This window comes from Falco biarmicus, chromosome 11, assembly GCF_023638135.1.
Source record: "Falco biarmicus isolate bFalBia1 chromosome 11, bFalBia1.pri, whole genome shotgun sequence".
In the NCBI taxonomy this organism is placed as follows: Eukaryota; Metazoa; Chordata; class Aves; order Falconiformes; family Falconidae; genus Falco; species Falco biarmicus.
Genome location: NC_079298.1, coordinates 15818538 through 15832412, shown reverse-complemented (window position 1 = coordinate 15832412; position 13875 = coordinate 15818538). Strand labels below are relative to the sequence as shown.

General features: G+C 39.9%; 1 protein-coding gene and 1 long non-coding RNA gene across 6 annotated transcripts in view; one reads left to right on the top strand and one right to left on the bottom strand.

Moving 5' to 3' along the window:
- Positions 1-13875, bottom strand: part of ST6GALNAC5 (ST6 N-acetylgalactosaminide alpha-2,6-sialyltransferase 5) — a 74229-nt gene that overhangs the window by 19318 nt on the left and 41036 nt on the right. The gene's annotated exons all lie outside the window — the stretch shown is intronic.
- On the top strand, positions 4708-13170 carry LOC130156910 (uncharacterized). Of its 3 annotated transcripts, none has more exons than XR_008824641.1 (4): positions 4708-4968; positions 6398-6534; positions 11391-11723; positions 11894-13170. It is a non-coding gene; the product is annotated as an uncharacterized LOC130156910 (long non-coding RNA). The 3 variants fall into 3 exon arrangements; XR_008824639.1 differs by having other exon boundaries at positions 4710-4968; positions 6424-6534; XR_008824640.1 differs by lacking the exon at positions 6398-6534 and having other exon boundaries at positions 4716-4968.

Sequence of the window (13875 nt, the reverse complement as noted above, 5' to 3'; positions counted from 1 at the left end):
GTTTAATACCAGCCAACAGCCAAACAGAAACAAAAAACAATGCCACAGTTGTTCCTGTATTTTCCAATTTGAGGCAATCTGCTCTGTTATTGACTTTAAAATCTATGTTGTCCAATGATAGAAAAATGTTATTTTCAGCCACTTCGTTGCTAAAGAAAAAAAAAAAAAAATCAATGGGAAAATGTTATTCCTAATTCAAAATATGTTACTCTTAGATATAATTATGTTCTTTGTGATGAAATCAAATGATCAATTTTTTTTTCTTTGCTTAAAGAAGTCTTTAGGTTTTAAAGCCAAGATTTAGAAAACAAGACAATTCCCTCCAGTAAAATCAGGAATGCTAGAAAACACACTTTTTGCTAAACTGAGTACTTAATGACCTATTTTCAAGACCCCTGGGTTCAGATCACTCCATTATCAGTAGTATAAAAGTTTCCCTTCTATAAATAGAAAATAGAATATTTTATCTTGGCAATGATGATCTAGCCAACAAAAGTGAAAAGATTATGATCATCTTCTGGAGTGAAGAACAGCTCATTACTGAGAAAAAGACCACCTGTCAATTCATGAACACCAGCGTTCCTCATAGATAGATCTGGAAATACTACAGATTAATTCAAAGTGTATTGGGAGAGAGCAAGAGAGACCGAGAAAGGTTAAAGAATATCCACATTCTTTTTGGATGAATGACCTTTAACTAAGCATTTGAGACAAAGTGCAAAATATCAATAAGGTACTTGACAGCTATGTTTTCCTCTTGCACTGCAACGCCTCTACAGCATTTTGTTAGCCAGCACCACCGTGCTTGTCTTCTGTCTGATCTGGAGTGAAAAGCTATAGGGCTTCTTCACTCTGTATTAACTACCTGAACCGTATTACTGAACCAACAACCTCCTCTGCAAGAGCTCCCAAACTGGCTGCTGAAGTAAAAGCAGTGGTAGAAATAAGATGACCGATGCACAGGAAGGCAAAACTGTTCCAATTTTCAATTGAATTAATTTCGTATAGGGCTACATCAATGAGAAAACACAGATAAACACTACAAGAATGAGTCTTACTGGTTAAGGAGAAAGTGAGCTTATTCCAAGGCAGTCTAGCTTTCTCTTTTTGTTATAAAGCAGATAATTTCATCGGCAGGAGTTTCACATCTCCCCTGCCTGGTGCCCGTTGTGCCTGGCCTAAGCACAGCAGCTAGCTTTTGACACTCACTGTGTGTTACCTCAATATTTGCTTTTTATGTTCCTTGCCTTGTGTACAGAACTTAATCAGCATTTCATATGTGATGTTAATGAACCCTGTTTCACCCCATGTTCAATGTAGTTTATTATTTGTGGCTTGTTCCTGATTGCTGGGTCATCAGCCACTGGCAACAACATCGAGTAATTAGTGCATTGCCAGTAATAAATATTTTGTTGTGGCAGCTTCAGTTCTAACTTTTTACATTCTTGTAGCTTTGAGGTTTGTCACAAGCTGCTGGCTCAGGACCACTGCTCCGCTAGGGCTAGCTGCTCCTTCCCAGTTCTCCTCTCCCAGAGGCTTCAAGGACAATCCTGTCACAACAGGCACCCCAACCTCTGCAGGAGCTGCGGACACCCCCAGCTCATTGCTGGCCCATCATAAATGGCTGCTCGAGCTCCTGTGAGCCCCTGTCACTTAGCACCGCTCCAGATGTAAAGCTTCTCTTGCTGTTATGCCCAACCCTCATGAGAAAGCTGTATTGTTTCTATTGGTGTGCCTCTTTCCTTCCTATTTTCCCCTAGAACCCTGACAACTGTAAGGCCAAATTTGCTTTTTTGGGGGAAATTTCCAACAATCACCTTAAAGTAGAACAGAAACCCTGACACTTCTGTAAGTCAATGCAGCAAGCCGTGGGGCTCAAGCTGTCTCATTAGTGAAGTACAGCTGTGCACTTCGGAAGTGATTTCCACAATACAAGTACTCTAGGAGACATGATCCTGTGAAAATAATGCAAGTTCCCTGATTATTTTTGCTTTGTAATATACTGATGTTGGAACAGTTTTCATAATAATATGAAAAGAACCAAAAATGAAAAGACATAGCAGCACAAGCAAGTATCTACCTGACATACTACGTTTAGGTAACGCTTCTGTGTACAAAAAGCTGGAACAAAACCCCAGACAAACACTTAAAAGCACGAAGAGAGTTTTGAACCTCAACTAACTTCAGCTTGCTGTGGCACACACCCTTTTGAAGTCTCTGGGACTTTTGATTTTGTGGTGCAAAGTTCTCATCTAAGAGATGATTTTGCTTTGACCATGACATTTTCACATGTAGGTTCAGACAGGGAGTGTAGCTTAATTGCTATACTCTGCACGCCATCTCAGATTTTCCCCTCAAGTTTCATAAATTTTCATTCTTTAACCCTTATGCTAGCAGGTACAGAGAGCTCTTAAAGAGGGGAGCAAAAATCCTTTCAGCAAATATATTTATAATTTTTGTTGAACTAGACTTTTGGAACATTAGAGAATCTGACGTGAAAACAAACTGCACTAGCCACTGAACTAAAAGCAGTGATTGCCTTGAAAACTGTATCCCAATGACTGTTATCACACAAGTAAACAGAAAGGGTTAGGAGATACCACTTGCCCAACATTGTTAATCCTTATGCAAATTCAAATAACAAACATTTGCAGCAAAACTCTGCAATTCAAAAAAGGCTTGGCAAGTCTGTTCCTAAAGATAAATGCATGTCTGTTTAAAAAGATAAAAGATAAATTAATTTCTTACTACTTCTCTTTGTTTCTTGCGCTGTGGAGCTTGAATATGCAAATGTGGAAACATTAGCATTTTCATTTCTCATTGATTCTTTGGAGTTAATTATATAACTGGACCCTGCCTTCAGATATTTGGTAAGCAGAAACAGTGAAATAGCCAGACTTCAGCAACTCCGATCATCACACTAGCGATCACAGCACCCTAGGTTTTATTTCTCCAAGGAACGGAATATTTTTGTTTTCCATGACACTATACTGATGGGCATCTGCAAAACCTGTAGTAAAAATATAATACTTCCATTTTCAAAATGTCCTTAGACATATCTAATTTGATTTCAAAATATGAAGCTATAATATGAGAAGAAAAACAAAAAACAAGTGCACTCCATAAAGCTTTCACTGGGATAATTTTCTTAGAAAAAGTACCGTTAAGCACATTAGTCAACCAAGAGTCTTCTGCTTGTGTGAAGTGTTTTCCGGCACATTAACTCTTTTTCAGGGGACTGCCTGCTATTCAAAGCTTCCATCAGATTAATTAAAATATGTCTCCTCTCACTGGAAAGAAAAGGCATGAGTTTGGTTACAGGACATTGATCACCTATAGAAACCATGCCTTTTCTAGTTACATGAAATACAAGCAGAAGCAGCACAGGAGACTCAACAACAAGATAACCTTTAGTATGTGGAGCACAATTCTTTTCTTATTTGGAAGCATGATTACCAGGTGCTGATGTTTTCCCCTAAGCCACCTGAAGTAAATATAAGGTGCAACCTTGCAAACTGTCAGCACATATAAAGCTAAGATTTAAAGAGTAGTTTCCATCCTGCATCCTATAAATGCGTCCCATGAGGAAGATTAGTATCAATCATAGGCTTATTGGAGAGGGAGATCGGATACAATGATAACCTGAAGCTATCAGCTAGAGTAATGGCCTAAGAAGAAAAAGCAATCAGAGAAAGAAAAGAGTATCCTCAATGAAAGACAGAACTGGAAAATCAGGCAGGAATGTATCATGTTGATGAACATGAGCTGTTATACAAGAGAGCGAATCATATGAACAATATACAGGCTCTAAAGAAATGGTTATTGCCTAATGTTTATCTTAAAAGGAGTGCAAATAGACATCCATATTACATCAAACCGCTGTACTTTTGTTCTGCAGCTAAAGTTCTTGCACTAAAAAGCAATAAAGCCACAAGCGTGGTATCTTAACTATGCAAACTGTTAGCACTGAAGTGTCAGAAAAACGGGAATTATTTCAACAGTCTATCAAAAAGGTATTGGACAGTTTGGATTTTTGCTTCGGAAAGTTTTCACATCAACTTCTCTCATCTGCTTCGGTATGTTTTGGCAATTCGTTCCAGTTTAAATGCTTCATGGAAATACGCCCTCAGCTGCCATCGCTGCACCTGTCATGTCTGTGCAAGATTTTTTTTGAACTTCAAGTTTTACAGGGTCACTTTTATTATCTTTAAAGCCAGGCATCACTGATCCTTAAAGTCTGTGCCTAAGTTTTCAAATTCAAGCACTTGTTTCTGTGACATGATTTGGCTCCTCCAAATGCATCTGAACTCCCACTGACTTAATATCGCTACAAAGAAATAATGTGATAGGAATTACAAGGTCACAGGCAAGTCTTCCCAATGGCATCCAGTACTGAGGTAACTTCAGCACAGCACGCAGAGTCCCTAGAACAGGCCAGATGAAATTTAAGATCAAACGTCTGATTAGAAAGTTACAGACCCCATAGAGGATTTTCTCTAAAATATATTTTGTCTTCTATTTCTCCATCTTGCTGAAGTCGACTGAAATAAAGTAAGGCTCCACATTGCTTTGAAAGATCTTTGTTAAAAATTTTCTTCAAAGGTCTTTGTTTCAAAAACTGTCAAAAATGTTCAGCCTCACAGTGTTCTCTACGGCCTTGCAATTGTCATGTGGCTAGCTCCATGTAATCTTCATCATCTTACTTTATATTAACCCAGACTGCTCTATATGCTTTTACTTTTGTCCCTCTTGAGTTAACACCACATCAGAAATTAGGCAATGAAAACAGATTTAAAAAAAAACTTTTTTTTTTTTCCCCCAGAAGATACTGCATCTGAGTTTAAAATGTTTTCCTGAGGGTGTATGAGATTCAGCAGTACACAAAGCTGTACCATCTCCACAGGAGGATCCCAAGGTAGCCTCCATAATCACTGGCATATCGACCCTACAGACAGATGCTGGAAACAGGTACTGGCAGCAAAACTGGTCAAAACATCCATTTCATTCAATAGCTATAGGATGCAGAAAGTCACTGAGAATTTCTGCCATACACATACATAGAGAAGAAAAAGAGAGTGTGTTTTGGGCTAAAAATATTTGTATATTCGGTTTTGGACTAAAACCAGATGAAAACATTTTGAAGATAGGTGTTTAAAAATCTGTATCTCTATCTGCAGCTACGTATTGCTATAATTGTAACTGGTTTTGGACTACAACTAAATTTGAAAAATAATCCTTTGAATTCAGAGGTCAGCTTTTTGAGGTTTTAGGGGTTTTTTTAAAGGGTCTCAAGCATTCCAAACAGCCTCTCCAATTGTTTACTGTTATCACAGTCCTGATCAGGAGAAAAAAAATAAACAAATAAAAATGTTTATCTGATCAGGATGTAAACACTTGGTGGATGGAAACATTTAGCACTGAAATGCACCTGGCAACATGGCATTGCTTCTCAAAAAGATGCTCTTCAGTTTATAGCAGGACACTTAAACTATCTTCTGAGTAAGTTAGGGGGTAAATAAGTTTGGGTGAAAAGGATGAAGGTAACTGGGATCTCTGGAGGAACCAGAGAAAAAGGAAGCTCTCTCTCAGAGGAAGGTACCCTGAGCCACAGGGCAAATTGGAAGAGAGAGTCCTTGAAAAACGGAGCCAGGGAAGAGCTGATAGCAAGTCAGCTAGTTACAGGGAGAGAAGGGTTTTGACCTTGCTAGAAGTAGAGTTAAGTCTATTTCCATACCTGTGTATTTCACAGACATTTTTAACTGTGCCATCTCTTGTGGCTGTGGCACATAAATGCTTTTATTTGTGTTTTACCATTGGCTGACATGAGTGAGGTACGATTCCCAGGCACCTGGCTAACACTCTTCAGTAATATTCCTTGCGTAAAGATGTAGCTTATCTGTAACTGGGGAAATGACATAACTCAAACCCACAGTTGCCCAATGCATTTGGTCAAGGAATTGAAAGTGTAGAAGGGTGTGCCACAGAGAGGATGCAAGAGGTAGGTTTAAGAATGAGATACCACAGAAATCAGGAAAAGGGGGATCACCTTTTAGTAAGCAGGAACAGAGACAAAAGTTTTCTGCAAAGAGTGAAATGCAGAGTACTAGAGTTCAGGGGATTTGTGCGTATTTACTTTATACACTATCTGCTTTTTGGTTTACATTACTGGTCCTAAATTGTACCCCAGGGATGTGATGTGTGTCTCATTTGAAGTGCATTTTACATGTTAGTGACACTGAACAATACCCGCACACTTCTTCCTGGGTGGGGGGACAGTATATTTCACTGGCTTACTCCTTTGCATTCCACAATGGGAACAGGAAGCAAAGAGAAGTAAAAACAAGGCAGCGGGGGAAAAAAAAAAAAATAAATAGGTGGATGCCATTGTTTTCTTTAGTGACACTGAATGTACACAAAATACAGCCCAAAATGCTACAGTAAGATGGATGGTGGTGGTGGTGGTGGTAGTAATGGAAGAATGAAAAGAAGATGGCAGCATGACCAAGAAGTGCTAGGCTGCAGAAGTTTTCCAAGGTATCTCTTCATCTTTCATTGTTTCAAATCACCATTACATAATGCCTTGACATCTAACTGATACCTGTCAGCAGGAAATTTTCACTTCTTTAACCAGTGTTTGCTTTTCAGGTCTCTGTGCAATGCCTGGCTGCAACCCATGGTTCCCATTTCATGGGAACAAACCTTTTAGTTTTAGAAAACTAAAACTAGAAAACTTCTTTTTAGAAAAGAAGCCAGTTTCTTCAGAGCAATAGGCATATTCTAAAGTAGTTTTTCTACACTAGACATGCAAGTCATCTTTCCAGCTTTACTGCCCCAAATAATGCCTGTCCACCTAAACAGCATTTTTGACAAACCTAGACCTCTCTAGAACCACAGTTTCAACTGTAGGAAGAGCGACAGAGTATTATCTTGTAGGGGAGAAACACTGAAGTGCCAACAGTTTTTTAAATGCTAGTCTTTCAGCAAAGAATTAAAAAAAGACCAGCTACTCATCGGGTGTAACTGCTTCACTCCACTGAAAAAAGATGTGACCAGGTGGTTCATCCCATCTTTACTGCAGCACTTGTGTTGCCCTTGGGGGCTGCTTCACCCTGCAGCAGAACGGGCCAGGAGACTGCCTGCAGCTGCCCAGAGCCCGCCGCGCGGCTGGCAGGGCGAGCTGGTACCAGCCTTCCTGCTGCCCACGCACCCACACAGATCCGGTGGCTCTCGGGAGCTGCCTGATGTTCACCACTCCTGGCACACCCTTAGAGCCCAGCAGTCTGTTCACCTTACCACGTGCACCCTGCGCAGGTGTAACGTCTGACCCCTGCAGCATTCGCACCAGGGCTCTGAGCAGCGTCCCCATACCTGCGCTGTCCTCTCCAGTCCCCCACCATGTCCACACAAGGCCACCTGCAGCCCCACTGGCCTTCACGCTGATCTCACAAGGCCGGCGTGCTGTAACAAACACATCTGTGGAGGGCAGGGCAGGGCAGAAGGGACACTGGGTGCAGGAGAGGCAAACATGGTGACAATCTGCCAGGACATGGCATGAAAGCATAATCCTGACTCGGCCTGCCCGATCACAGGCACAGTGAGACCCCGAGGGTCCAAACTGCTTGCAAGTGAGAGCCCTTGAGGGCAGCTAGCATCCTGACATCCTAAAAAAGAGTGTGAATGAAGTGGGAATTTCACCTTCAGCATGGCAGTGTCTGCACTGTGTCAGGCCTGCCTACTTCCCAGATTTGCACATCTAAGGAGAAAATAGCACATCCTCCCAGGAGGAACCATTGCTCCCGTTAGCACAGTACAGCCAGGAGGAGCCTCCTTCAAACCCACATTTGAAGAAACAAGTGGCCAAACTCCACTGATGTGTCAGCATTTAATTACAGCTGGAGTGTGGTTCAGCTTTTTCCCTGTCATGTGTTCTGCTTCCCAAAACACAAAAAGTAGCAACAGTGCAAGATTCCTACCCTTCAAAAATAATGACACTACAACCCTACTATTATAATGAAACAGAAATTAATCACATTTGGTAGAACAGGACAGGTTCTGAAGACTTAGCTGGTTTCCTTTTTAATTATTGTGTAACATTGTGAATACAGCAAAAATCTTCTTTTTAACATGCTAAACACACTGGGTTGTTTTTTTTTTGCTTTAACAGACTGCAATGCATTCATTCAATTAAAAAACCAGTTATTAAAATAGCTTTTTTTGGTCCAATATGTATTTGTTTAGCATGTGGATGGTTTCACATCAGAAATGAGATATTTTTTTTTTCAATCAGTATTGAGCAATAGACACCTGGGAAAGCAATAAAAAGAACAGATCGATGTATTTTCAAAAGAAAGCTTGTTAATGCAAAAACAGTCCTGTCACAACTACATTATTTTTGAATATTCACCATTTCCAAGGGAATCAATCCCTATCCCCAAAGCTAAAGAGTACATTACCTTTTTTGACAAGAACAAAATAACACAACCACAGAAACTGGAATGCATGCAGAAAACTCACAGCAAGTATGAACTACCCTCTAGCCAACAGTGATATGAAGAAACAACTCCTGTGGGGCGGTGGCACCATCCCCTCCAGCTGTGTGCCTAGGGGCATGGCTGGCCCTGTGAGTGGAGGGTGGGTCTGCCCAACCAGGCAGAGCACTGGGGAGAAAGAACTTGTAATTTCCAGCTCCTGAGCAGCCTTATACAGGAATCAGGCAAAGATTTTGGCAGATGCAGAAAAAGAAGTGTAGGCATCCACTTGAAATTCAAATGAGGAAACAACGAGTTGGTTTATGTGCTTTCAGGGTTATGCAGCAGCTAAGCAAAGATTTTTTTAAACTGCAATTTTACATTTAGGTTTAAGAGTAGAGCTTTTAATTGGGTTAAGTCCCGCTTTACACGGCAAAGCTCTTCATGGGATCTAACTCTGTGTTCCTGTATTAAATGAAAGTCCTAGGGAACCTCTTCTTCGTAGCCACGTACCTGATTCATCGCTCTTTGGAAGGCTACAATAAATCTGTCATGGAAGCCTGCTAATTGCTAGTAAATCACCAGAGTTGGAAGTGTCACGAGCATATCCAAAAAGAGTAAAAGTGAAGACCCAAACACTGAAGGAGCTCTGGGGTGAAATTCTGTCACTTTACACATGATCCTGTAATCTATGTGAAAATAAATGACGTATAATGATTACTAAATTTGAAATCAAATCTTCACATGGGGACAATTCAATAAGGTTAGGTGATTATAGGACTATGCAGCAGCATCAATTATGGAGCCAGAAACAGTCTCACGCCCCTCAGAGGCTACAAAAACTCTGCACTGCTTTATTCACCAACATCAGAGGGCATTCACTTTCATCAAATAGTCTGGGGGGTTCTCGTTTGGAAGAAAAAAAAAAAAGAAAAAATGGAGGGCATGAGCCCAAGAATTACTGGCAACGATCCTAACCTATCATCTGAGCTACCATTTACTCTGCCAATTGATGGGAAATGAAGTGTGATCAATTCTAGTCCACTGTCATTGTTCCCATTGACTGATCTACCAAATCCTCGATTGAATAGTTAAGATATCAGTATTTGCCATTTTGCACAATGCTCACAAGACAAAGCCCTAAAGTTTTCATAAAATGGACAATTACCATGCTATCAGTAACTTTACATTTTTTTTCACATATATGACTAAGCCTTGATATTGCCAAAATATGGAATAAAAACATAACGGTACATAAGAAGTAGTCAAATCCAGAAGCATGAAATCTAGAGGTCAGTGCAACCCCTGAAGTAATACAACATACATTTTTAATGTTACAGGTGGATAACAAACCATATCAGAAAGGATTAAACCTGTGCTCCTCAATTTACAATAGTTCACTTTAAGTAGCAACCTGTCCATTTTCCATTCTTAGTATCAGTGGAAACAGTGCTAACTCAGGTACTCGGTGGTGACCGACAGCAATGCTGACATTTTAATAGCAGCTGCTGTTTAAGAGCACTATCACCGTCCTATGAGTCTTAAATAAAGATTTAATCTACTTTTCATGCAGTAGAGCTCTGCAGACCAGGTAATCTGCTGTTAGGGCACATGAAAAGGTGGGGGGTTCTTTTTACTCCCATCACCCAGTCCCATACTGGGTGTTTAACAAGCAGTTCCAAAACCATAACTTAAACTAGGTGAGGCACTGCCCGACATGATACTTTACATCACAGTCCTAAGTCTGAACTGCTAGCAAACAGGGACACTACATTTACTTTTCTATCTCAGACGGAAAATGGTGTTAACTGAAAATACAAGTAAAATTCAGTGCAAAAATGACACAACTTGTAAATCGGGCCCTTTATAAACTACCTTGGCACTTCTACGTTTAGTTCACACACATGGATGTAGTTCCCAAATATTCAGGTGCCATAGTAGTATCTAAAGACACCCCTTCTCCCAAACCATTCTTGCCATGGCTTTGGGTGCACTCACCACCTTTCCCCTTAATTCTCCTATCTATTCCCCTATTATCTGCCAATGATGAGTAAAACCAGAAAGGGAAATGTACACACTGAAAATGCAAATGCATCATCTAAAATGCAGGAGAGTGCTAGTGGCTTACAAGGCAGAAACGACAAACCATGTGAAAGAGAAAATAACCTACTCCACATCATGGATGACTAATTCCTTCCCATGCTACATTGTAATAAATCCTAGCCTAGCACAAGAACTGGAAAGCTCTTTCCCAGAGCTAAAATGTATGCCCTGCTTAGTGCTCACTTTAGTGTGCGTAAATGGAAGACATTTGTGGCTTGCCAGGTAGTGGCACCTCTGATAATCCAGAGAAAACAGATCCATCTTTCCTTCTGGGCTCGCAGCAGGTTAAAAGCATAATGCCATCGCTTGGTATCCACAAAGGGCTTCCTTTGAACACCACACCAATGCTATCCTAGGTCTTTATTTTTCAATTGGCAGAAAAAATCATACAATCATACCAGTCCGATTGTAGTGCTGGCTGGCTGATTGTTTTTTCGATCCCTGTGCTCGACAGGTGTGTGTAATAGCTGGGACATGCTGCAGTATGTCTAATGGCTGCTGCTGTAGTGCAGTAGTTTGCATAACACTTTGAAGTGAATGTTTCTTAAGAGAGGAAATCTGCATTACAGAGGCAGCACTTGTATCACAGACAAACTATATATTCAAGTTCAATGCGTATCTTTTTATGTCAAACCAGCTTTCTTGTGCAACTCTCCATCAATGGGATTTTCAAATTAGGGAAATGACACCGGTTGGACTGATCGCCACCTTGAATTGCTTCAATAGTATTTGCCTATGAAGTATAAGCTATGCAAGCTCTGTGCAGTGTGCAGACTCTTACTATGGAATGTGAATTACATATATATTTACTATTTGCAGATGAATATAGTCTGAAGCAATCTGGTTCAGTGCATTTTGCACAGTGGAGCAGCTTTCTCTCCTGTGTTCTGTGTGATGCCTTTTAACCTATTTGAAGACCAGCTACCCAACATTACCTCACAATATTTTACAACATGCTTGTCCCTTCTGAGTGAAAGACCAGAATGACCAACCCAAGCCCACGGACAGACAAAACATTAACACACCATCTCCATCAGAAATAACTGCATACGTCCTGCGTTACCTATGGCAATTTGGATCTTAGTAGTTTGTCGGCCTCTCTCTTCAAAAACATAAAACCTTACCTGTGGTTTTCTACAGGGCTCAGCTCTGGTGAGTATTAATTAAGTATCATGAGTATCACAGGAGAAAAATGCCTCCTTTCTCCCTGCTAGCAAGACCAGTAGCAGGGGATATAAAATATAAAATAAAATATTCTACCCTTTCCAGATTAGCCCAAAGCACAAACAAGTACTAGCATTCTCTTTGTTCTTCTTACCCAGAGCAAATGCTACATCAAGTTCAAGACAGACAGTTGCATCTTGAGCAAATTGGCTCCAGGAATCAATCAGCTTAATCTCATCCAAGAAGAGGTGGGATGTCTAGACTTTTACATTTGTGGAAATGGTTACTAGGCATTCAGTAATAATGACAACATGATGGGCTGACAAGACTTTGTTTTCCTCTGAGACTGGAAAATTCTGATTCTGCTTGGCAATAAACATAAGTTATTTACAGTATAAAGATTTGGTAGATACCATGCAGTCTACTGCACATGGGTATACCATAATTGTGCACTATATATGCATTGATAAAATTAATAGAACTGCAGACAGAATATTTCTATCTTGAATAATTTTCCACATATTAACCATTCATCTTAGTACCATGCCTTTTCTTATCTGATTATTTTGTTAAGCATTGGTAGGGGGTTTTATTCACCTAAAGCTTACTGAATGAAGGAAAACTTGCAGCTGTTTAGCAGGTTAGTTAAAAAGTCGATAAAGAAGCCTCAGTATTGCATAAGATGCCAACACCCTCTAAAATAGCATTTACTAAATGGATTTTCACAAGCAGTAATTTCTATTTACTAAAGCTGTAAATGCAGTCTTGCAATATCTGAAAGAATTAAACGTTCTCTGTGAAAATTAGCCATACACCATCACAGGAGGCTCCCCTTTATCCAGCATCAGTTAAATTTTGCTGTCTCCTAAGTAAGAGATTAAATTACCCCTTTACAACTCTGTTTCCAACTGCCTAACACACTTCAGCAAGCTTTCAAAGGCAGGCTGGCATCACTGAGTTCTCTCTTAAGTCCAGGCTGCTTCCTTTGCACCAAGCTTCTCCACTCACTATTTTTTCCATGATTTTCCTTTCTTTCATAGTTGCTTACTCCCCAGTATATCTTTATTTTCTAGGCTAAAATCTTTATGCCACCTATGTGTCACTGCAGTAACACAGCATAAATGAAGCACGTATCGTAAATTAAGAATGCATTTGAAACATCCCTGAAATTCATTTTGAAGGATGAAGGGAGCACATCAAAAAACAAGGATGTCAATGTGAATTTTAGGATGTTACAGGCACACTAGAGATTTCAATTTTTTTTCTATTTCTTTTGTATTTGCTATTGGCATAAGGTTACCAGAGATTTTGTATGGACAAACTGCAGCCTATGGACTGTTTATAATGTTTTCTGTATGTATTCATCACTTGTTAAAAGCATATAGCTGTTACTTTAATAAAGCATATTTTGGTAACTTCAATATATTTACAAGTACAGGGTCTACATCCTGGTTTGTTGTTGTTGTTGTTGTCCGTGTCGTCCCCCCCACCCCCCACCCCGGGGTCTTGGGAATATAGTGACAGTTGCTTTAACTTAAACCTGCAAATCTGTGGACCTTAGTAGACAACCTTCCATCTAGTGACCACTTAAAGCTTTTCTTGACTCAGGCATCACCAACTGAGAAGGATGAATTACTGCATACAGTAGTCTTAGACTGATGATCTGTTTACTCTTCTTACCATACTGCCAATAGTTACGATTTCATTATATATGTCACAATATTGCATATTTTTTCTTAAATCTCCAGCTCCTGGAGTGATGGGATTAGAAGAGAATAAATTTCTCAGAGTCACTGAGAAACTGGAAAGTATAATGTTAAGTACACAACGAAACTTCAAAAGCAAGGGAAAAAATAAACTACAAATATAATATCAGTATTTATAGCGTACATTTTTTAAACCAATACATTAATTGGACATACTTTCTGATTGTTTGACTGATTGTCCACAGCTATGATATCTAGGGAATGCGTGAGGAATGGTCACATATGCTCACTTCAGACTTCTGTAGTTATCACGTTGAGATACTGCTGCTTAATCTGTATCTACTCCCTACCGAGAAGTTCTGAGTAGTCCTAACTGGGATGTGTAGTATCATATTCTCCTCTATAATCCTGTTAGTGTCAGGATTCCCACCAGG